This window comes from Protopterus annectens, chromosome 1.part1, assembly GCF_019279795.1.
Source record: "Protopterus annectens isolate FY-2018-M chromosome 1.part1, PAN1.0, whole genome shotgun sequence".
In the NCBI taxonomy this organism is placed as follows: Eukaryota; Metazoa; Chordata; order Ceratodontiformes; family Protopteridae; genus Protopterus; species Protopterus annectens.
The window spans coordinates 502550468-502573682 of record NC_056726.1 but is presented as its reverse complement, the minus strand read 5'-3'; positions in this window follow the sequence as shown (position 1 = coordinate 502573682).

Below are 23215 nucleotides of genomic sequence, written 5' to 3'. Positions count from 1 at the left end.
CAAACTGAAGAAATATTGAGTAGTATAAAAACAATATGATGCTTTTTCATTCAATTGCAGTGTATGATCTCATGTTAAATATTGACATAAAACTTTTTATTAATTTTACCACTTGAGGACATTCAGTATGTGTATACTTAGTAACACCACCTCAGTAGAATCTATTGTGCAAAACAGTTAAAATGTGACTCCTCCTTATATGATGCATTACAACATCAGTGAACAGGAGTCAATGAGCACTCAGGCATGACTTTTACAAACAATAATAATAGTACCTGTTCTGAAAAAAAAATATTTAAAGATAAGAAAGGATGTCAGATGACCAGTGACAGCAGACCATGCACCATATAGCATATTCTATAGATATCACCATATGCATCGATTATACTCTATGTGTTTTTACAAGAAATGATACACTAACCTGAATGCCATGGTCCATAGTTCCATAGATGCCACCTCTTTACCTGCACAGCTGTGTGTACTGCTGCTGTAGGTTGGTCATTATTAATCACAGAAGGACAGGAACTGGGAGATATAGTGAACGCATGGGTCACTACACAACTAGAATGACAAATGCTCATGCTGTGCAGAATGCAACATGTAGTAAACATCCTGCATGCAGTGGCTGGATCATACTGAAGGATACTCCCAGACATACTCAGGCACCTAAAATGACTCTTCAAAAGACCAAAGACCCTCTTCATGATGATACATGTCTGGGAAAGGGCTATGTTATAATTTTCTTCAGGAGCTCCAATTGGATTTCTCACAGTTTTATGAGCCATGGCTCCAGTGGATATCCAGAATTAGCTAAAAAAAAAAAAAGGACAGAGAAAAGAAGGGTGAGACAAAACAAAGAAAAAGTGGCTTACTATTCAGAAAATCATTTTACCATGAAAAACTACTTAAAATATTTTCCACTTACCAAAAGATGGGCATTGGGCATCCTACCATGCAGGAAGAGGTGATAGAGGGAGCTAGTGTGCCAATTATGGGAATTATGTGCACAGCCAGGATACTGGGTAGAGATGTTGGTGATGCACCCCAGTGCATCACACACTACCTGATAATTGATGGAATGGTAGCTCTTTCTATTGTGGTACCACTCCCCCCATGAAACAGACAGGCCCTAATTGCAACATGGATGAAATCTATCACACTGAGTACCTCAGAGAAATGTGCCACCCCATAAGAGGCACACATAGTCCAAACTCACTCCTAAAGTAACATGGAAAATAACTGTACTGATACACATGTGCCAAGAGTACATCCAAGAACTGCTGACATATCCATGAGGCAGAAGCCTGCAAGATACCCAAAGTGTTCCCCACTCTGTCTTTGGAAGGTCCCAGTGGCAAGTAAAATGAGGGCTATACATACCTTTGTATCCGCAGGGATAGGAAGGCCACACATCTCCCCTATACTCACTCAAACCCTTACAATATCCCTGTCTATTGGGACCCTACTAAGTATCTCCTGATTGTCAAAATTATTGTGAGTTATTCTCTGTTTATTTCTGCACCTTCTTGGATGCTGAGCACCTCTGGGAGCAAGTGGTTTTGGCTCAACCAAGACAAGCATTTCACACTGGGAAATATCAAGGATAGCAGCAAATATCAGCATCATTATTGATTGCAAAATAGATAGAAAAGGTGCAATTCTAACACGTTCAAATATATGTGAGAGTTGCAACTATTTAGCCAAACTGGAGGCTGAGCTCTCTCATCTCAAAACTGGTGTAACCAGTCAGGAGGAGAAGGTAACCTCACACAACACAATTCCAGTATCACATAGTCCCACCACATCAGCGAACCAAACACATAAATACACAAAAACATACTCGGAGGCTCTAAATAAAAATCTACCTAAGCAACAGAGACCTCCAAAGCAGACATCCAAGCAAACGCTACCTCAAAACAAAACACACACAACACATAACCCACAAAGTCAGTGTGCCAAGCAGCCACAGCCCTTAAGGCTGAATAACACACCTGATACTGTTATAGGTGACTCTATTGTCAGACACACTGACGTCCCACTCACCAGGCTGAATAAAGTGAAGGTCACAGTGAGCTGCCTGTCGGGTGCTAGGATCCGACACATAACGCAAGCATTCAGGTCACTCCAAAGCAAATACAAATATGACTCAGTCATTGTACATGCTGGTGTGAATGACCTGAGACGTACCTCCCTGGACTACATAAAAAGAGACATAGAGGAGCTCTCTGATCATGTAGCCCAGGCTGGTATGACCCTGACCTTGAGCAGCATCTTACCCTCACCTAGAATGATGCCACAGTACAAAGACAAAATGATCGATTTTAACAATTGGCTAAAATGTTGGTGTCATTCAAAGGGGATCCAGTGTCTGTCAGCCTGGGATGACATGCTCGACAAGCCACGTTGCTTCGCTAGGGACGGCTTGCACCTGTCACCACTGGGCTTTTGGATATTGGCAAAGGCTCTTGCCACCCCCATAGTGCCTTTTTTAGGCAAGGCTCAAAAGTCAAACCCACCCCCATAGACAGCACAAGGAACAAGAAACTAAGGGTAATGATGCTAAACGCCAGAAGTCTTAACCTCAAGATGCATGCACTCAAAGCTCTCCTCAGTATGGAGAACATCGATATCTGTGCAGTGACAGAAACCTGGTTCAAGGCTCCAGAGAGCACCCCAGCACTACCAGGCTATACCTCATATCATGCTTTTCGGCCCCAAAACCCGGACCGAACCACAAAAAGAGGGGGAGTTTCCATATTTATCAAGGATATCCACACCTCCAGGTTAGTGGCATTGCACGAAGTATCGGAGACCATCCATGTGCAACTAACAGTGGGCAAGACTGCTTTTCAGTTTATAGCATCCTACAGACCACCCTCTCAAAGTCAGGAATCCCATTCGGCTTTCCTGAAAACATCGGAGAACACGAAGATCTCTCCGAACACCATTATATTGGGCGACTTCAACTACCCAAACATTGACTGGAAGCACTACTCAAGCCCCAGCACATTAGCCCAAAGATTCCTGGAAATTATAAACTCAAATGCTATGGAACAACTAGTCACCACTCCCACAAGAGGGACAACATACTAGACCTGATCATTACCAACATGGGGACTCTATGCTCCACACCAGAAGTATATCCCTCATTGGTAAGATCAGACCATAAATTAATTTCACTGGATGTCCACATCCCGACCCCACCCCCAGCCCAGAAAACCACAGTGAAAAACTTCTCAAAAGCAAACTTCTCACTTCTTAAAACCGAAGTGGAATCCTTCAAGGCCCCAGGGCCAGTGGAAACTACAGCCCAAACTGCAGAATTCTATATAAATGCATTCTGCGGATATCTCCAGGAATGCATGGATCATGCTATCCCAAACAAAACCAAGACTCAATCATCCAAAGGCAGGCATCCAGTCTGGTGGACCCCTGCCATAAATAAACTGTATAACAGAAGGAGGAAGCTACTACATGATAGAGCAAAATCCCTAATAGGGAAGGCATCTCTGATCAGTACTAGCAAAAAATTACGATCCCTCATAAAATCCTCCAAGGCCAGCTTCGAGAGAAAAATTGCACAGGACACCAAAGACAATCATAAGGCTTTTTTCAGTTATGTTAGAAACCTGGGATGCAACTCCCAGACTTGTTCTGAGTTGATTCTAAATGACAAAAAAATACACTTAACCCACAGACATCACCAATATCCTGGCAGACAGGTTCAGTGCAAACTTCTCCACCCTCCCCCCCAAAAGAGCAAGTATCTATCCCGGCAGAGGGCTGCCTCCCAAACATCTCAGATGCTCAGGTGAAGGCTGCCCTCTCCAAAGCAAAAAACACTGCTTCCATGGGACCAGATGGTGTCCCAGGTTGCGTCCTACATGAACTACAAGAGGAACTAATCCCTCAAATAAAACAGCTATACAATCTCAGCCTCACTACAGGATATGTGCCCACAGAATGGCGTGCAGCAACAGTGGTCCCACTCCACAAAGGTGGAGCCTCTACGGACCCTGGAAACTATCGCCCCATAAGCCTGACTAGCTTAGTCTGCAAGGCTATGGAGAGGATCATCATGGAGCTCATAAACAAAGACATTGGGGACCTACAGACACTAGATCCTACCCAGTTCGGCTTTGTCAAGGGCAGATCCTGCCTTTTGAACCTGGTTGACTTCTTTGAAACAGTCACCAAAGCCATAGATGAAGGGAAGGTAGTCCACACAGCCTATCTGGACCTTGCAAAGGCATTTGACACAATACCCCACTCGGGCATCATAGATAAGCTATCCAGCTTAAATATAAACCCCTATGTCACAAGATGGGTCGCAAACTGGCTCAAAGACAGAACCCACAGAGTGAGAGTTGCTGGAGCCATGTCAGAATCGAAACCGGTCACAAGTGGCATCCCACAGGGTTCTGTCCTGGGACCACTCTTGTTCAGTATATACTTTTCCGAGGTACAGGCAAACGTGGGAGGACTATGGCTCACCAAGTTCGCAGACGACTGCAAACTGGGCGCCATAATCAACTCTCCAGCTGACACAAACATCCTTCAAAAAGGTCTCACAGAGACAGATAACTGGTGCCAGCGCCATGGTTTAAAGCTAAATGCCAAAAAATGTATAGTCATACCCTGTGGCAAAAACAATGTGCCCACAAATTACCACATAGGCGGAAACCCATTAAGTACAGAGAAAGTTATTAGGGACCTGGGGACCCAAGTTGATAGTAATCTCTCCTTTGAAAACCACATTGCCAAAGTGGCTAGAAAGACCTTCTACATAGCCCACCTCATCACGAAGGGTTTCACATCTAGATCAAGAGAGGTAATCGTGCCCCTTTATTCATCCCTCAACAGGCCCATCATAGAATACAATGCCCCTTTTGGGATGTACCTTACCCGACACCTGCAGCAATTAGAAAGACCCCAAAGTATCTCACCAAGAGGATCAAGGGTCTCAAACAGATGCCATATGCTGCTCGGTTAAAAAAACTCCAGCTCTACTCAGTTGCATACCGCCTACTTCGAGGCGATCTATGCCTGACATACAAAGCTATGTCAAATCCAGAATTAATGGACATGCTCCACCTCAGTAAATCTAAATCCCTTAGAGCCACACGCTCGAGGGACTTGAACCTCAGCACAGAAATAAATAGAACTTGCTGGAGGGACAGAGGCTCCCTTCGCTCTGGAATAGAATTCCAGTTCATGTGAGGCAGAGCACCTCACTGAATCTCTTCAAGAAGAATCTCGATAAGTGGATGGGGAATCGTAGGTTTGTCCCAGGGATTACTCCCGTGTCACTATTAGACAGAGGCACAGTAAACTAAACCTTAAAAAGGGCACAGTATACTCAAATCAAAGGGTGGCGTAAGCCACACAGAATCGGGCTAGGCTTATAATTGCCCCAGGGCAGATAGCCTAGTATGAACCTATGAACCTATGAACCTATAATGAATCTATGGACAGCACTGAAATTCATCAGATTTTGACAATGAATTGCAAATATGCAGTAGAAGTCCTCATTGGCATATGTTGTTTTACATCCTTTCTCATTTGCATATCCTTATGATTTCATTTCCTTAAACTTATTCATGGTCATCACACATTAACATAAATGACCTCTATGAATTTTGCCTTTGTTGCAGAAATGTGTGGACAAAGCAGATAGCCTTTACACATTTGCATAATGACTATGTATACCAACCATAGTTTTCTTTGATGATAATAACACAATTCTTTTGTCTTTATTTATGTTTGTGTGAATTATTTCTGAAGCATAATCCCAATAATTATTTTTAATATAAAATTTGGTAGTTCCTATTATTTTGTCTTTTAGATACATAGGATCTTCCTGTATCACATTTTAAATCAAGCTTATTTAGAAAGTCAATAATGGGTGGGAAGTTTTTCATTTATTATGTTAGACATTAATTAAAATTTAGAAATAATATACTGTCTAGTTGTATAATAAGCTGATTATTCATAGCTATATCATATTTTTCATTATAAAATAGGTACATTGGCCCCTTTCAGCATTCAGTTCCAAAAAATTAAGTTTCAGTCCTTTAAATCTAACTTAAAAAAATAAACAAATAAATAAATGCATCCATACAACCATCAGTGAAAACTATGGTGAATAATTTGAAAAAAAAAAACAAGATTTTAATTTAGGATTTTTTTAAAGCTAAAACTTCAGAATGAAATGAAAATATTATTTATATAATAAGAATTCTCTGGTTTATTAATACATTTTGTAAAGTATTCCTTTAATAACTATTTGAGGTTATTACATAGAATTTGGATGTATTGTTCAGATACACTTTTATTATTATTATTCAATCATATAATCTCATGAAGCGATTTCCATATAGATGAATAATTAGGATTTAACCATAAAGTGACTGTTTTAATGACTGATGCAATCACATATTTTTCTATATCTAGGAAACCCACCCTATCATTTTTCCAGTCTCCCGTATGATGTTCCAATGTTATCTTGGATTTATTCAGATACCCAAAAAAATAAATAAATAAAAGCAAACTATTAAACTGTTTGCCAAGTTCTTTAGAAGGTGTAGAGAAGTTGTTTGAATAACATATAATATTGGTAAGAAAATCAGTTTAATTAGAGTCACCCCGGGATTCATGAAGCTTGAGCCAGGCGCAGGCGTAGCATAGGTGGTATAACGCCAAATATGGCCACCGAGCGATTCAGGTAAGATCCAATTCCACGTGCACTACTAGTGTATGCCAGATCTGCGCAGCCCTCAGCTCAGGTATGCTAATCACCCCATGCGCAGTACTGCACCATGCAAATGAAGGTACATAGTGATTCATGAAGTGGTGCAGGTGTAGCGTAAGCCCACAGAAATGTAAACCAAAAAAAAAAAACGGTTTACATTTTTCCAAACAGAACATCGAAGCTATGAAAGCAGACCAGACTCATGTATTACAAAGTTAACATATGCCAATGGCTAAATATACAGCCAATGGCGTAAGAAAAGATGCACAACACCTAAAAACAACATTTAATGTCATGTCCACAGTAATGCAAAGTAAAACCTCAGGGCATGTGTGCGCAAATGGGAACACAAGGAAAATATACGCAAATGTCATAAAATCAAAATGTAATACAAATCATGATTTCACCATAATACTCAATGGTATGCATGGTACACCACAACCAAGCTGCAAGGGTTGCTAAGGGTCTGTGATAGTATTCAGTGCGGTAACTATGAATTAGTAGTCAATGCAATGCAAATGAGGCAAGTAATAGTGAATCGCAAATGTCCCGCCAGACTAAGGATGTACCATACGGTGCAGTGCTACAACATCGAGGAGTAGTTTGGAGGTATACATGACATCAGCAGTGGGGTGTGCCACCGTAGCTGTAAGCACATTGGAGCAATGCAAATCCGGCATGCCCTTTGATAAGCAAAGCCGCAGGATAGGGGTGGGGATGTAGGTATAGCATCGTTTAGCTGAGAGCACATATGGTGCCCAAAAGCGCATGTGTATGCGGATGAAAACGTGCCCGAAACCCTGTAAGCGGACGCACGCACCATGCACCATAGCACAAACAGGAAGGTTAGGGGAAGAAAATAAGGAAATGCCGCAGTAGGATAATTGGAGTACAACTGAGCAATTAACACCTATTAACTCACAGAGGGCAATCGACGGCAGCTAACAAGTCTGCTCGCAGCAACCTGCAGAACAGGATAGGGGAGGTGTCGGATTGCAAAGAAAAGAGAACTGTCATAGCAGAGCAAAGCAAACCTGCAGTAGATTGGCCATAGAACACATTTCGTAAGATAAGCCAGGTTTTGGAAAGTACAAATGAAAGCAGGCTGCTGGATGCATGCCAGAAAATGGGAGGGGAAACGTTAAGAAAGGTTAAGGGAAGGGCAAGAGGTAATCCACAGCAGCCAAATGCAATTCAACACCAAAGGCACCACAATAGCAGTACCTGTGGTAAAACACATAAGATACCCTGTAGCTCCGATGGTACATACACACCCTATGACATCATCAGTGTTCACAGCACAATAGTATAAAGTGTGAAGGCACCTCACACACACCTGTGTATTCCCAAACACTGCACCATCAGTGTAAACACACAGGGAACTTTTACAATGTACATGTTGGGAGCTGCCATAGCTGTGATTCATCACCATGTGTTAGAGACTGAAGATGTTGTGGAGGATGATGCTGACAACCACCGCAGGCCCCGGAGGAGGAGAAGAGTGTTCAGACCAAGGGTAACCTACCAGGGGCTACATGATCTGGAGATAGTAGAGTGTTACAGGGTGGACAGGGACATCTTACAGCAAATAGTTAAGCTGTGCCGGCCACGCCTGAGATCCAGAAACAACAGAGGGGAACCCATCCCAGTGGACACGAAGGTATGTGTAAGCTTGCGAATACTAGCCACAGGTACCTTTCAAAGGCCAACTGGAGATATAATGGGGATCTCAGAGGCATCAGCATCCAGGGTACTACACCAGCTCCTGGATGCTATGTTACCACATGCCAATGAGCATATATACTTCCCCCGAACTCAGGAGGAGTTGGCCAGCAATATGCATCTCTTCCACCAGGTGGCACACTACCCGGAGGTACTGGGTGCGATAGACTGCACACACATACATATCAAGTCACCACCCGGTGAGCATGGTAGGCGCTACATAAACGGCAAGGGATGCCACTCCATCGACTGCCAGGTCATGTGCAATGCCCAGGGCATTATTATGGATGTGTGTGCTGGCAGCCCTGGAAGCTACCATGACTCCCACATCTGGCATGCCTCACAGCTGTATCAGGTATTTGTCAGGGGGGACATCCCACATGGCCACCTTGTGGGGGATGCTGGCTATGCACTGGAGCCGTGGATGATGACTCCCATCAGAAATGCATACACACCCATGCAAGAACGCCATAATGAGGCACACGCACAAACCAGAATTATCATAGAGCGTGTGTTCGTGATGCTGAAATCACGGTCCCGTTGCTTGGACATATCTGGTGGAGGCTTGCAGTACTCTCCAGGCACGTGTGCCCACATCTTCATAGTATGTGCCATGCTACATAATATGATCCTGTGGAAACAGCTGCAGCAGGGACATAATGGTAAAGGCCTTCACAGCCCACCACAATTGCCAAGGCCATCACAGGCACAGAGGGATTCAGACCATGAACACCCTGTGCCAGCCCTAGTAGGCAGACGGAGGCGTGCCCAATATGCCCACACCTTGGCAAAGAGGGAACTTATAGCACATACACTGACAGTGTAGGCCCCTACGGACTGACACACCTCTCCACCTGCACACACAGTAAACTGGATGGCACACACACATGACCACCTGTAAATTGTAATGTATAGGTGGCCTACTGTCCGAATCCTACATAGGCAGCCCTCAACCATTGCACACACAACAGCTATTGGAACAAGGAATGCCAACACCTGAACAGTACACACACCTAACAGCATATGTTAATACTGTATGTATAGGTTCCTAGGTACATCGGTAGGTACATGCCCGATTGTCAGAGGCCATTCATCAACCGAGGCAAGCAGTGTCTGCTGTCACCACCACATTGATTAACCAACTGTCCCTCAGTGGAGCAGAGCCAATTGCGGGATCCATGTGTGTAATCACTGTTCCCCTCACACTCTGCATGGCTTACCTGGTGTGTTAATGAGGGGCTCCATATAATGTAATCAGGGATGTAGTGGCAAAGCATGGGGAGTACCCATGACAGATTTCTGTCACCCCATTATGCTCCACCTATGGTTGTGTGAAGGTGTTGCACATTATAGTGTGTGACTCACTGTGACATACATTCCCAATGCTGGAGCACATCCATTAAACAACACTTGGACATATCATTAATAGGTCTCATCCATATGTAAACTAACTGAGTTACACGTTTGATTGCAATATGGAGTAACAGCCATAGTACAGTCCACATACAAAACACCATAACACGTGTACAAATCCCAGATGCCCAAGTGGTAAATGCACTGACTGTTGTGCATGTTCTCGGTCCCACATCCTGCAAGGGACGTTAGGTAATCCCGAAGGCACGAATAATGGATGTTGGATGCAGGTCATCAGATCAGATTTAGCAGATGTCAGCGGGATTATGCGTTGGCAAGTGCTGGTAAGCGTCATTTAAACATGAATACACGGATATGCGCGAAACAGGGCTAAGCTTTTCTGAATATCGCGCAGATCACAGTCAACTATGTCCAGAACAGGTGAAACTAGCATTATTCACCCCTGTACTAATAGTGCCTGCTCTGAAGGGTAAAACGACCACTGCCAGGAGTAGAACATGCAATCATGTACACAATCACCTAACACTAAGCTACCCGAGATGTACCAATGCCAGGTGTGTATTGTGACAGGTTAAAACACAAACGTGCGGAGTCCATGAAACAGTATACACCGACATGTACACAACAAAAGGTGTGTTCTCCCTCTCACTCTCTCTCTCTATATCTATATATATATATATATATATATATATATATATATATATATATATATATATATATTAGAGATAGAAAGGGTGATAGAGAGATATATGTTGATATATACGTATTCACCTATATCTGCAAATATATAGATAGGTCAACGACATGTACACAACCATGGAGGTACAAATAAATAGGATACTGCCAACTATTGAATGTGTCAGATACCGACACGCGTAATCACGAGGCTTAAAGACTGAAAGACCAGAGTACCAGAACACTAGAACCGAGAGTAATATTATCACGATGTTAAGGGACATTTAGTTATCGCTGCCGGTGCTGCTGTCCAGGTAGGTACTGTGTTCAACTGTGTTTGTGATTGCTGTAGTCTGTATGTGTGTGTTGAGGGTGCCATGTGCGTTTCTGTGGGACTGTAATGTGTGAGTGTGTGTTTGCATCGTGTGTCTGTTAGTGCTAACTCGGAGGTAGATCATTATGGTAGGTGTGGTCATAGCTGGCCGTAGGCATATGGCTACCACCTGTCCCACTTTAAGAGGGACAGCCCCTCCCTGGGCAGTTGTGTCCTGTCAAAAAATATTAAAAAGGGCAAATGTCTGAGATTGTAGGACATAATTATGTCCCATATATTATGTAATAGTTGCATGAAATTGTTATGCCTGTATCTAAAATACGGAAATGTTACATGAACATGATAAGTAGCTAAAGTGCTACAAGATTAAGTATGAATTCAGGATAAAAGTATGTTCTATCCTGTGTACTGACCGTGGGTATGCGTCGGCCTATAAATACTGATGTGTGTCCTGCAAATGTCCCACTATGGCCATTTGAAAAGGTGGCAACCCATGCCAAAGAGGTTCAGTCACCAACACAACTGCAATGAGTGAAAATATCTGTGACAGAAATACACGAGACAGCTGTCATTTAGTAACATTCCCTTACATATCGATGTATTTCCGGAGGTATTGAAGTATCAACCTCACCTGCATGCTATATAGAAACCAATTAACAATGGCTCAATGTATAAGCCCATTAACAACCATAGTTTCAGTCTACTAAATGATAGGTCTTCAATTAGGGAAGGAGCCCACACACATATATGGAATATGTAGAAATGCAGTCCCCACAAACCTGTATATGCTATGTACACCCACCTACATCTTCCCCACACCCGAAACAATTGCAATACAGACTGTAATAACATCACAAACATCCACTCACTCAATTACATCTGCAGAAGCGTTAACATACCTTGTGAGAGACACATTTGTAATGGCGCCATGTGAAATCCTAGCTGTTGTATAATGGAACAAATGGCGATGTTACAGGTTTCTTTGCAGTAGTCCCTTATCAGATGGTTGAGATGACAGGTACACTCACATGTAGAACCACATACTCTAGCCGTCACACACAATCCACGGAGGACATGAATTCAAAATATCCGTGTCTCTCCAAATAGCAGTTGCAATTCCTCACAACAAAACACATACTGGCTGTCTCCCCGAAGGTAGGGCAAAAGGGCAACGCCCAAGTGGAGAATTCAATTATACCCCACTGTTGCTGCGTAATTGGCGAATGGAGTAGCTGCACAGCTGATGTGCATGTAATAATTTACTCAGGAACACCAATTGGCAGCAGAATACCACATGTTACAGTTATCGACGTATATAAGGATGCCTTGCCATACATTCAAACCGTATGCTCATACCATAGAACCGTTTAAACAGTAAAGGTATAAGAGAGATATTTACAAAGACTTGGAATGCTAACAAGGTATGTAGAACACTCAGTATGTTAGTGTATGTAGAGCCTGTTTTGTATTAATTAAAGTGTACGCAATGCATAAAGTGGGAAAAGGTATTATGTAGTTGTGTCTTGTTGAGCATAGTAATGCTTGTAGAAATTGTGTGTCCTGCTGTGGGCCACAAGGTAAACATCTCATACACCACAAGGGATGCTACATGAGGGCTTTAAACACAACAATTCCACACCACCCGCCGTCAGTGGTAGGGTTTGTCCAACAAGTACGTGCCATAGCAGGGGATAGTATACGTTGATATACTGTTACAGTAGGCATGTGTATGGGCATATAACGAGAATAACATGCCTAAGGTGGTCCTGCTGTACAAGTATGCTTTGCATTATGGAATAATGTTTAAAATATGTGTAATGTACAGTATTGTAGGTAGATATGTCAGATATTCTACACAGCATAACAGTTATATCATGCAAACAAAAGGTATCATCTATTGGCATGTACAATACACAATAACAGGATACATATGGCTTGTAGTCACGGGACACTGTAAAAGCATGATAGCTAACTGAAATGGAAGAGCTACTCAATTATCTGTGCACAAAGGACATGTAATAGCTTCACAGGTTTATAGTGAGGTACTATGCTGTCTGGCCAAGTCCATGTGTAAGTCCAACGACAGTGTTTTCACCGGCGGCACCTCCCTAGGGTAGTGTCCTGTCTGTGAACAGCAGAGACATGTGTTACCTGCACCTGTGTACAGTACAGCCACTGCAGTGATCCCTGGGGTACATGTGTGTCTCCCATCCACCCATCAAGGTATCTCATGAAGAGTGCTAGTGAGTGTCCCTGCTTGATGTACATAGGAATCATGTTCCAAAGCATGGTGAGTGTCTGGTTCAGGAATGTATCCCTCAAGCATGTCCCACTCATCATTGCGTTTGTGCACATATCCATGAGCATGTTGCTCTCAGTGGCTTTTGCTTATGTTGCTTATGTGGAGTATATCCATAAATATTGTTGTGGACATGGGCCCTGTATGTTCAGCAGAGGTCACCCCTGAGTATGCAGTATGCAAATGTGTACAGTCGTGGTGCCCGTAGTTGTGCCGCATACGTCATCCTTCGGAGGTCAATAATCCTCATGGTGTGTTAATGTTGTGGTAGGTAAAGCCGTTGACATTCTGTAAGGTACACCCCAAAAGGGGTGTTGTACCCTTGAACGTGTATCATACGTCAGGAGTATAGAGGTACAATGGGTGCCTTTGTTCCAGCTACAAGCCCATTACAGATAAGGGTGGCCACGTAGAAGGATATCCACGCCACATTGGCAATATGGTTATCAAAGGAGTGGGTGCTATATACGTGTGTACTAAGATCCCATATAATGTCACATGTATGTAGGGGACTACCACCTATGTGATAGTCAGTGGGTGATTGGCGTAATCCAAAGGGGATGTCTATGCAACTTGTGTCATGCAGCTTGAGGCCATGTTATTGACATCAGGTATCCGTCACAGTGACACCCTTATGGAGGGTGTCTGTATATGCTGGTGGATCAATCATGGCTCCTTGTTTGCAGTTGTCTGGAAACCTTTTCAGGGAAAGTCCCTCTGTGCTAGCCTGTACCTCAGGGAAGCATATACCGAACATGAGGGGCCCTATGACCGAGGACTGTGGTACGCCAAGTGTAACTGAATTACAGTAGGTACCACGGCATGCTACCCTCATTGTGTGTGTCCTGTCCGTAAGCCACTTTGCATAACATCCCAAGACGTAGGGGTCGATGTGCAGGTGGATGTGTATGTTGTCAATACCAGAATGGAGAACGGTGCTGAAAGTCAATGAGAGGACAATGAAGGCTGTGTGGACCCCCTTACCATCATCAACTACCCTGGTAACTGTATCAAAGCAGTCCACCAGGTGTAGGAGCCATGGTCTGGCCCTAACAAATCCAACCCAGGTGGCATCAAAGGTCTGGAGGCCACCAATGTCTCTGTGAATGACTTCCATGATGATGTGCCCCATAGCCTTGCAGAACAGTCCAGTCAGGCGTATAGGGCAATAGTCCCTGTGGTTCATTGTGGTGCCACCTGTGTGGAGTGTGATAACTGTTGCTGTGCACACTTCAGGGGCCTCAATGTCTGATACAAGGCTATTACTGAATCTGGTGGCCAAGTGGGGAGCCATGTCATTCTGAGGTTTGTGTAAATCACAGCCTGGGATGTTGGACGGTCACATGGAGTCTGTGTTCCAGGCCTTAGAGAATGCAGGTTGGAACTGCATAGTAGTGACCACAGGGACTCTGCATTGCTCCTGTATAGATTCTGGCCCTGTAGGTAGTGAGAAGGTGTAAAGTTAGCATTGAACCTATCTGCCAGGATGTTGCCAATAGCAGTCAGTCTGTAATGTTCCTGCCTAACTGTCGTATGTCAGAGCAGATGTGGGTATTGCCATTGAGTACTGACATACCTCCATAATGCTTTGTGGTAGTCCTTGGAATGTGTTGCAGTAATGTTTACATAGCTAGCTTTGCAGGATGTGATAAGGGATCCCGGATTCCTACTAAGGCTGACCAGTGAGTTACCCCACCCATGAGATTGTACTCCACTTTGCAACAGCCTCCACCTTCTGTTGTACATTATGTGCATGGAACTGGACCCCCAGAGTGGTGTCCGTTATCTGGTGGGTACCATCATGGCTCTGTTTGGGATAGCATGATCCATACAGTTGTGTAAGTGCTAATGAAGTGCACTGGTGTATATTTCAGTGTTTGTAAGTGCATTGTCCATCTGCACGGGTGTCATGACATTTACTACCGCTGTCATAAGACGTCTGAAGTAGGCTTTGTAGAAATCTTGTACTGTGTATTCCGTGAAGGGTGTGGTGCTGGGATGTGGATAACAAGGGTGATTAGCATATGTTCGGAAACTACCAACGAGGGGATAACCCCAGGTGTGGAACACCAGTCACATGTTGGTAATGTCCATGTCTAGGATATTGTTGGTCTTGGTGGTGGTGTGTATGGGTTGATCCAGCCAAATGGAGGTTATGAATCCCAGAAAGCATTGGCCTAATGTGTCAGTACATGAGTAGGTATCCCAGTTAAGTGTGACGTAGTGTCAGTCTCACATCAGTAGTACCTGTCTGAACCCTACTGTCCAGTACACCAAGAAATGAGGACAGGTAAATGTGGGGTATGTTGTTGAATCCGAAGCAAGTTACAATGTGTATAGCAGTTCTGGCCACAGTTAGTTGCACGTGGATCACCTCTGATGCATTGTGCTAAGGAACCAGCCTGGAGGTGTGTACATCCTTGTGAAATATGGACACACCTCCACCATGGGTGTTCCAGTCCTGGTTACATGACTGAAAGGTGTGGTCTGCATGTAACCTGTCAGTGCAGGTGTGCTCTCTGGAGCCTAGAGGCAGTTCCCAGTTACTGCAGAGATATCGAAGTGGTCCATTATAAGGAGTGCCTCACCTGAGTGCGTTAAAGATGAAGATGTCAAGCATTGAGTAACAGTACCCCAGGTTTTGCTTGCCTGTTCCTGTTCTGGTGGTGAATGTTATTGGAAACTGTCCTAGACAGGCAGTATAGGAGCAGCAAGAGCCTTACATGTTATCTGTACTCCCAGGGCTGACAGGTGCAGGTCATCTGTGCCAAAGCATCGTGTTTTGTTGACCATGTCATTCAAAGCAGACAGATGCTGGATGCTTGTGAAATGACAACAAAAGCATAGGCAACTGTTGAAGTGAAACATTCAGTCGTTGTACAGTGGTATCAGTCTGGATGAATGCAGAATGCTTCTCAGGGCTTGGGCGATACCTTCTGGGCTACAAGACCGGAGAGCTATTGCATGTCCCTGTATATGTAGTCCAGGAAGTTACATCTCAGGGCAGTCACACTAACATGGAGAATGACAGTCAAATCGTACCTAGTGAGGTGTGGAATGGGTGCATAGGTTATGTTGCGGATCCTGTTACCTGACATCCAGATGTAAGCGACTATCGCCTTGTGTAGCCTGCTGAGTGGGACATCAGTGTGACCGCCTACAGAGTCACCTATGACTGGTGTGTTGGGTATGTTATGACACCCTATTGGCTGTAGTTGATGGGCACACATGAGTCTGTGGGCTGTAAGTAATTGGTGTTGTGTTTGGTGATGGGGCTGCCTCTGTTGCCTACACAGAGAGTATGGAGAGGTTCTGCAAATGTTGTAATCATACTATGTGTGGCCTGTGGTGGTGGAGATCTAGTGAGACTATGTGATGAGTGGGGTGTGTTGCAAATGTTAAATGTCCCCACATGAATGTCAGGTTCAGTCTGGGATGGTGACAGCATTACCCCCAGCATGGCTACATATGTGCATCTCCCACAGGCTGTAGTGTCGTATGTTGGGAGGTGAGCATTGACTGTGTACATGAGACAATTGCTCTATTGCCTCATGTTTGCCATATTCATCATATAGACAGGCAATAACACTGGTAAGTGACACTTGGACATGCCTGTACATTCAACCATGTCTCACAAGATATGTGAGTTACGTGTGTACAACAGCTGTTGTACTGTAAGCAAGCTGGAAATGTAAGGACAGACAGTGTACTTGTAAGAAATGGGTTGGAATGGGTGCTATAGTAATTAGTAGCTCATGAAGTGCTTACATGTTCTGAACAAGTGCTGTGCATGAATATGCAATACAGATAGGGTGTTGGATAATATAAACCCACTGCAACCCACAAGCGGAGATGCCAGTCATAATTGGAGGCACTGCACTATTACCCTGCTGAGTATGGTCTGCAAGTCTATGAACTTTTATCAACGTAGATGTTAGCAGTACAGATGTAGATGACAGTATGGATGATTTCACACTGTATAGCATACCTGTGACAGGTCATAGGACATCATCACCCATACTGTGTTCTAGCTACACTGAGTATACTAGATGTACCTTCGTATGTCACAGGAGTGGTCTACTAGTGGCCTGTTGACAGAAGCAACACTACAAAAGGTGTCTGAGTGACATGTGCATATCACACCAGTGGCAGCTACAGTAAAACAGGGTTAATGTTTTGTATTCCCCCTCATTGTAGCCCATACCACACAGACAAATGGGAGGCATCTGCGTATGTAAGGATGTGAATGGCCATGACCTAGAAGCAATAGCTGTCTCAGTGTTGTGCACAACATACAGAATGGGCTTTGTGGGTGAGGTGCGTGACATATGTGCACAATCTGACAGCTGATAATAGCATTGTCACCATTAGGTGAATAACCCTGTACCCATTAACTACCAACTAGGCAGCGGTCAACATTATGGACACTGTGTGTAAGGGATGGTGCTGTGCAGTTCACCTCCCTGAGCTGGTGACATCTCCAGGCCTATTAGGTAGTCATACAAGGCACCCATGTCATGATAGGGTGCCATCCATGAGCATGGAGATCATTGGACAGGCATGCTCAGCACTCGGGTGACCAATATCGGATCACATATCACCTTTAAGGGGTATTGGCTATGCGTGGATGGACGATACCAGCCTTCACAATCCTCACCTCCACTATGCAGCATGCTGGCTACCTTGCATAAAGACATGTGCTACACTGTGATGTTGGACATGCTACACGTATATATCCTGATCTGAAAGACATACGTCATGGACAGCCACAGTCCTACTACAAGGATCGCCACATGCTGGACAGATCCCTGTGCCATACGTGTCACATACTCCTGCCATACCATGCAACCCTGTCCATCAAAGCTGCACATGTCATTTCTGTCATACATGGTGCGATGACCGCATGGTAGATGTATCATTAACTGTCTGGATCAGTAATGTGGCACTGATGCACCTGGCGGTGGCAAAATGGGTGTTGGATACAGCTAGAAAACCTTGCCCATACATGCTATAGTTGATAACCATCCCTGCGAATAACGTCCAGCTAGCCATTGTCCCATGTGTATCACATGTGCAACACAGGCGATACATGGCAGGATGTTGAACTGCTGTACAGTGCTGTGTAGATGTATATGGCAAAAACACATGCATGTAAAGGTTTCCGTGCGCATGTGTGCATTGTCACTGCTCATGTCCGTTAGGGCAGTGTATGTGTTGATATGTGGCATATACACAGCATCAAGGTCAACAGCATTACTGTGGACACATCCAGCATTGTGCTGATAGGTAAGAATACCAGTACAGGCAAACAGACATGCCCACATCAACAGCATTCACATCGAATATGAGCAATGTAATGAGGTGACACACATATATGATGATGATATCCAATGCACAACGGTTTTACATTTGTGTGACACAAACATGTCAATCATGTCAGTGTCATGATGATTTGCAAAGATAACTGTTCATATGTACTAGATGTAATACAAATGTATGTGCAGCTGTATCTCTGTACATCTCTGCGACACTGTGACCTGTCTCCATTATTATGTCTTCCAGATAATGCCTCATTCATGCCTGCCAGCGTATAGCCACCTGGAGGATGATGCCCTCATCCCATACCTCCATGATAACTATGAGGTGTTGTTCAGCCATGTGCCACAGCATGTCCAGCAGTGTGACGACCTGTGGCAGGAACTACGTAGGAGGGTTAATGATGTGGGTGGCCATAACCGCACCTACCAGCAGGTGCACAGACACTGCACGGACCTGATATGACATGCGAAACAGCGTGCCAATGCAATCACCAGGGAACAAGGTGGAACAGGTGGTGGGCCACCAACCCAGTCCCCACTCACACCCACCAAGGAGCTACTGGCCAGCCTGGGGACACCCTCAGAACTGCATCCACAAACACTAGCTGCCATCGTGGAGGTGGGTGTCTCCCAACCACTAAGTCTGGAGTTGCCTGGTAAGTCACTACTGCACATATGACTATTATATCTCATTTAGTTGCATGTGTCACTGTACAATATGTAATGTAACATCATATGCAAGGTATGTTTACACCCATGCCGCATACTATAGTATGCTACCCTGTGTATGCACACATGTGCATACTATATGCTATTGTACAGGCGAATGTGTTAACATGCACAGTGCACCCTGTAGCTGTCATACAGTCATGGATAATGTTCAAACTGCTGTGTCACCCCTATACATGTAACTATGGCATGCCGCACAGACATCAGTCCATTGCAGGTGAGACAGTTATCAGTATCAGGCATGTTAATGCATATATCTATTTGCCATGTGGCCAGTTAACACATGTACACATAATGTATGGTCCAGTCACGATATACAGGTTGCATCTGTCATCAAGCACACTGGCTACCCATGTGCAATATATACAAACTAAATGAAACAGCAAGATGAAACCACAGTATCTGTCATTGCTAGATGTGTGGACAGCTGTGCATACAATGGTGGAGGTGTTGTTCAATGTAGGCATATGTACTATACGCAAACAGTACCACACAGTGAGCTGGGATATGGGCAGCCCACAGGATTCACCATTGTGTAATATGCCCCTGCAATGGGTGCAAACATTGTGATGTGCCATCTGACAAGTCCCAGACATGTAGTGTTCCGGCTGCAATATTGTCTCACTATCCCATAATACATACCCCACATACCAAACATACACCCCTTTGTCTGCATAACCCTGTGGACAGTGACGTATCTGACATCTATGGGTATATGTCATATGGGACAACACAGACATGTGAGATAGATGGCCATCACAAACATTTGGCCAACACATGTTCACACATGGCCATGGAGGATGGCCAGAGACATGTAGCCACACAGTAGATGTGATGTGTATACACCCTGTTGCACATTGTCCACACATGGTCCAACTATAGTCTTTGTTGAATGGTTATATAGTCAACGTGGAACACTGGACATCCTAAAAGCCTGTGCACAGCTTGTGGAGGTGTCACTTAATTCGACCATATGAGATGTGTTGAACATCATGACTGTGTCATAGCATGACAGTAGTCACCTGTACAGCTTCCACAGACATAGACACCACATCAGGCCACAGATACTGTACATTTCCCTTGCTGCTGTTGGACATCACTGTCAGTCATGCACCTTGTGTGTGTGGTACATAAATGTCATGTGGGACATGGTGTATTGACAAGTCTGCCATGTGTGGACATGGTTGCCAGGCAGCTAAGACATTTTAGTAGTTGTGGAGGGGTGTCATCCGTAGGTCTTCCAGTGACCTGTCACATGACACAGCATGGTTTAGTGTGTATACACCTCAGCGACGTGGGTTGCAATCCACAGTAGTTATGTAATGTATATGCACGCAGTCATGTCTATGCACTGTGTGTGTATTACACACTGTATAGCAATATAGGCGCCTCATGATGCCATGCAATGGCACAGTGTCTGTACTTCACACTGTATAGCAATGTTGACGCCTCATACTACCCTTCAATGCTCATGCACATCTACTAAAAGTATTTTCTATCTGTAGGGCATACAGACAACACTGCAATGTGATACCCATTACACCGCTGTACATGTGTCAGGACACCATTGTGTCAGACATGTATGCATGTCAATGCACACATCAGCAGATTACATGTCATACTACATGTCAATGCCAAGGTCACATTAGCCATGTGTACTGTTAACCTGTGCTGGTCCACATGGTGTATCACAGGGATGCATGCTTACTACCATGATTGTGTGAATTGCATGTCTTCTGATATGACACCTGCTTGCTGTTGTGTGCAACCCAGGGAGGTATGCTAACTACCACTATTAATGTCTGAGTTGCATGCCGTCTGCTGTATCACATGCATGCTGCATGCCATCTGTCAAATCACATGCATGGTGTGTCTGTGTATCTGCGCGTCTGTGTGTGTCTGTGTGTGTCTGTGTGTCTGTGTGTGTCTGTGTGTGTGTCTGTGATGTTTGTCTATTGTAATGTAGAGTCTTTCTTTGCATTCACAGGTGATGTAGGTGCGTTACCCTCCTACGGTCCATCTGATGTTAGTGTCCCCACAGATACTAGCAGTGATGAACATATGCATGAGGTACAGGCAGGGTTGTCAGGGGCTGAATCTGTGCCAATGGTTGCCATCCCAGCTATGTCCCCCTCTTCACCGCAGAAAGTTCTCATGCCAACACATACCCCATCACCAGTGGCCATAGAGGAAGGACAGTCAGCGTGTGTTAGCTTGGAACAGGAACGTGTGATGGCTACAGAAGGTGTGTCTCCACACCATGGTGTCAGTGTAATGACTGCAGATGTGCCACACAGGCATGTGGCCAGTGCTGCTCGTAGGAGGACCTCTGGCAGATATGCACCTGCAGGACAGAGCGCATCAGCCGGTGTCACCAGACACATGTTCCAGACTGTAGTGGCGGCACAGGCACGTGCTGAATGGCAGAACACAGAAGGGCAGAGGCTTCCGAGGGCTGCTATCCATTCTTTAAACAACAACATCCAGGCATTGGCAAATGCTCAACAGCAGATCACTGATGTTCTGGACAGGCGATTGGGTGACATGGTTGGAATCCTTGACCATGGCATGGCAATCCGTGAGTGTGAGCTGTCTGTGCTGGAACATCTGGTAGGAGTGAGGCGTAGGCCACGTGGATGTAGGCCAGCTACACCACCTGGTGCAGGTCAACATGAATGAGCCACATCACATGCCTGCTCCCACAGTGCTGGTAGCAGTAGCAGTGAAGCTGGTGCTGTGCTGTCCACACCAGGACACAGCAGGCCACATGGACGTGGCCCTGGACCTTCCCAGCGGGGACACTGTTCCAGTGGACATGTGTCATCGGACAGTAACCAATCTGTACCTCTGCCTGGTAGTGCCAGTGCAACCCCTGGCAGTCACAGGTCACGTGGCTGTGGCCTGACACAGTGAGCTATACATCCTGGTCTGTACAATCTGGAGCTGTCAATAATACCCCTGTGTAGGCTGGATACATGGCAGAACTGTGTGCACACATACATGTACACAGCAGAAACATCTGTAGGACACCGCAACACCCACATGCATAATGACCACACATGTCCAATCAGATCACTGGCCCTAACCCACACACATGATGTCATCCACTGGTGCAGCCGATGCCCCTGGCAAACATTATCACCCTGTGCATATGATGATGCCTGTGCCGCATCCCTGTCATCCACACCATTGGTGCAGGGACATGCTCATATGGTCTGATGCACAGGGTGAACAGAATAGTGAGAAGTGTATATTACATTTGTTGTATACTGTTGACACGCACCAGACATACCATGTAGTACAGGTTTAGAATGCATTGTTATATGTTCACAGTATGTGTCTTGGTAACAACAGTAACAGCTTGTTGGTAATTATGCCCTGCTTCCCTCCTTAAGGTCTAATTGCATGTGCCATTACATCACAGTGTTTGCAGCTAGAGTGCATTGTTGTATGTTCACAGTATGTGTCTTGGTAACAACAGTAACAGCATTTTGGTAATGATGCCCTGCTTCCCTCCTTAAGGTCTACTTGCATGTGCCAGTAAGTAGCAGTGTTTGCAGTTTCCCATGTGTAAATGTGGAGTACTCACAGGCATGTATGGCAATGCCAGCATGCTATACGTAGCCTCAACCTCACTGTTAGAAAGGGTACCATTCCACAGATGCCCACACATCTACTGATCTAGAAGCATGTGAGCTGTTTAATAGGCTACAGTGGCTAGAGACGTGATATCCATACCGGGTCACATCACAGGTATGGTGACATGGTGTGGGGGGTTTACACAGCGGTCTGGCTGATGTCAACGTTAGAGGCCAGTTGATAGCATGAGGCTTCACTGTGTAGCAGTAATACACTGTCACATTATAGGATGAGAACATGCACAGACATACACAGAAACTCACAGTAACATGACCACACTCATGGGGTCAACAGCACTATAACGCACACTCAATAGTGTTGAGGTGAGGACCCATGCCTATGTGGTAATCACCTTCACAGTACTGTGCACCCAC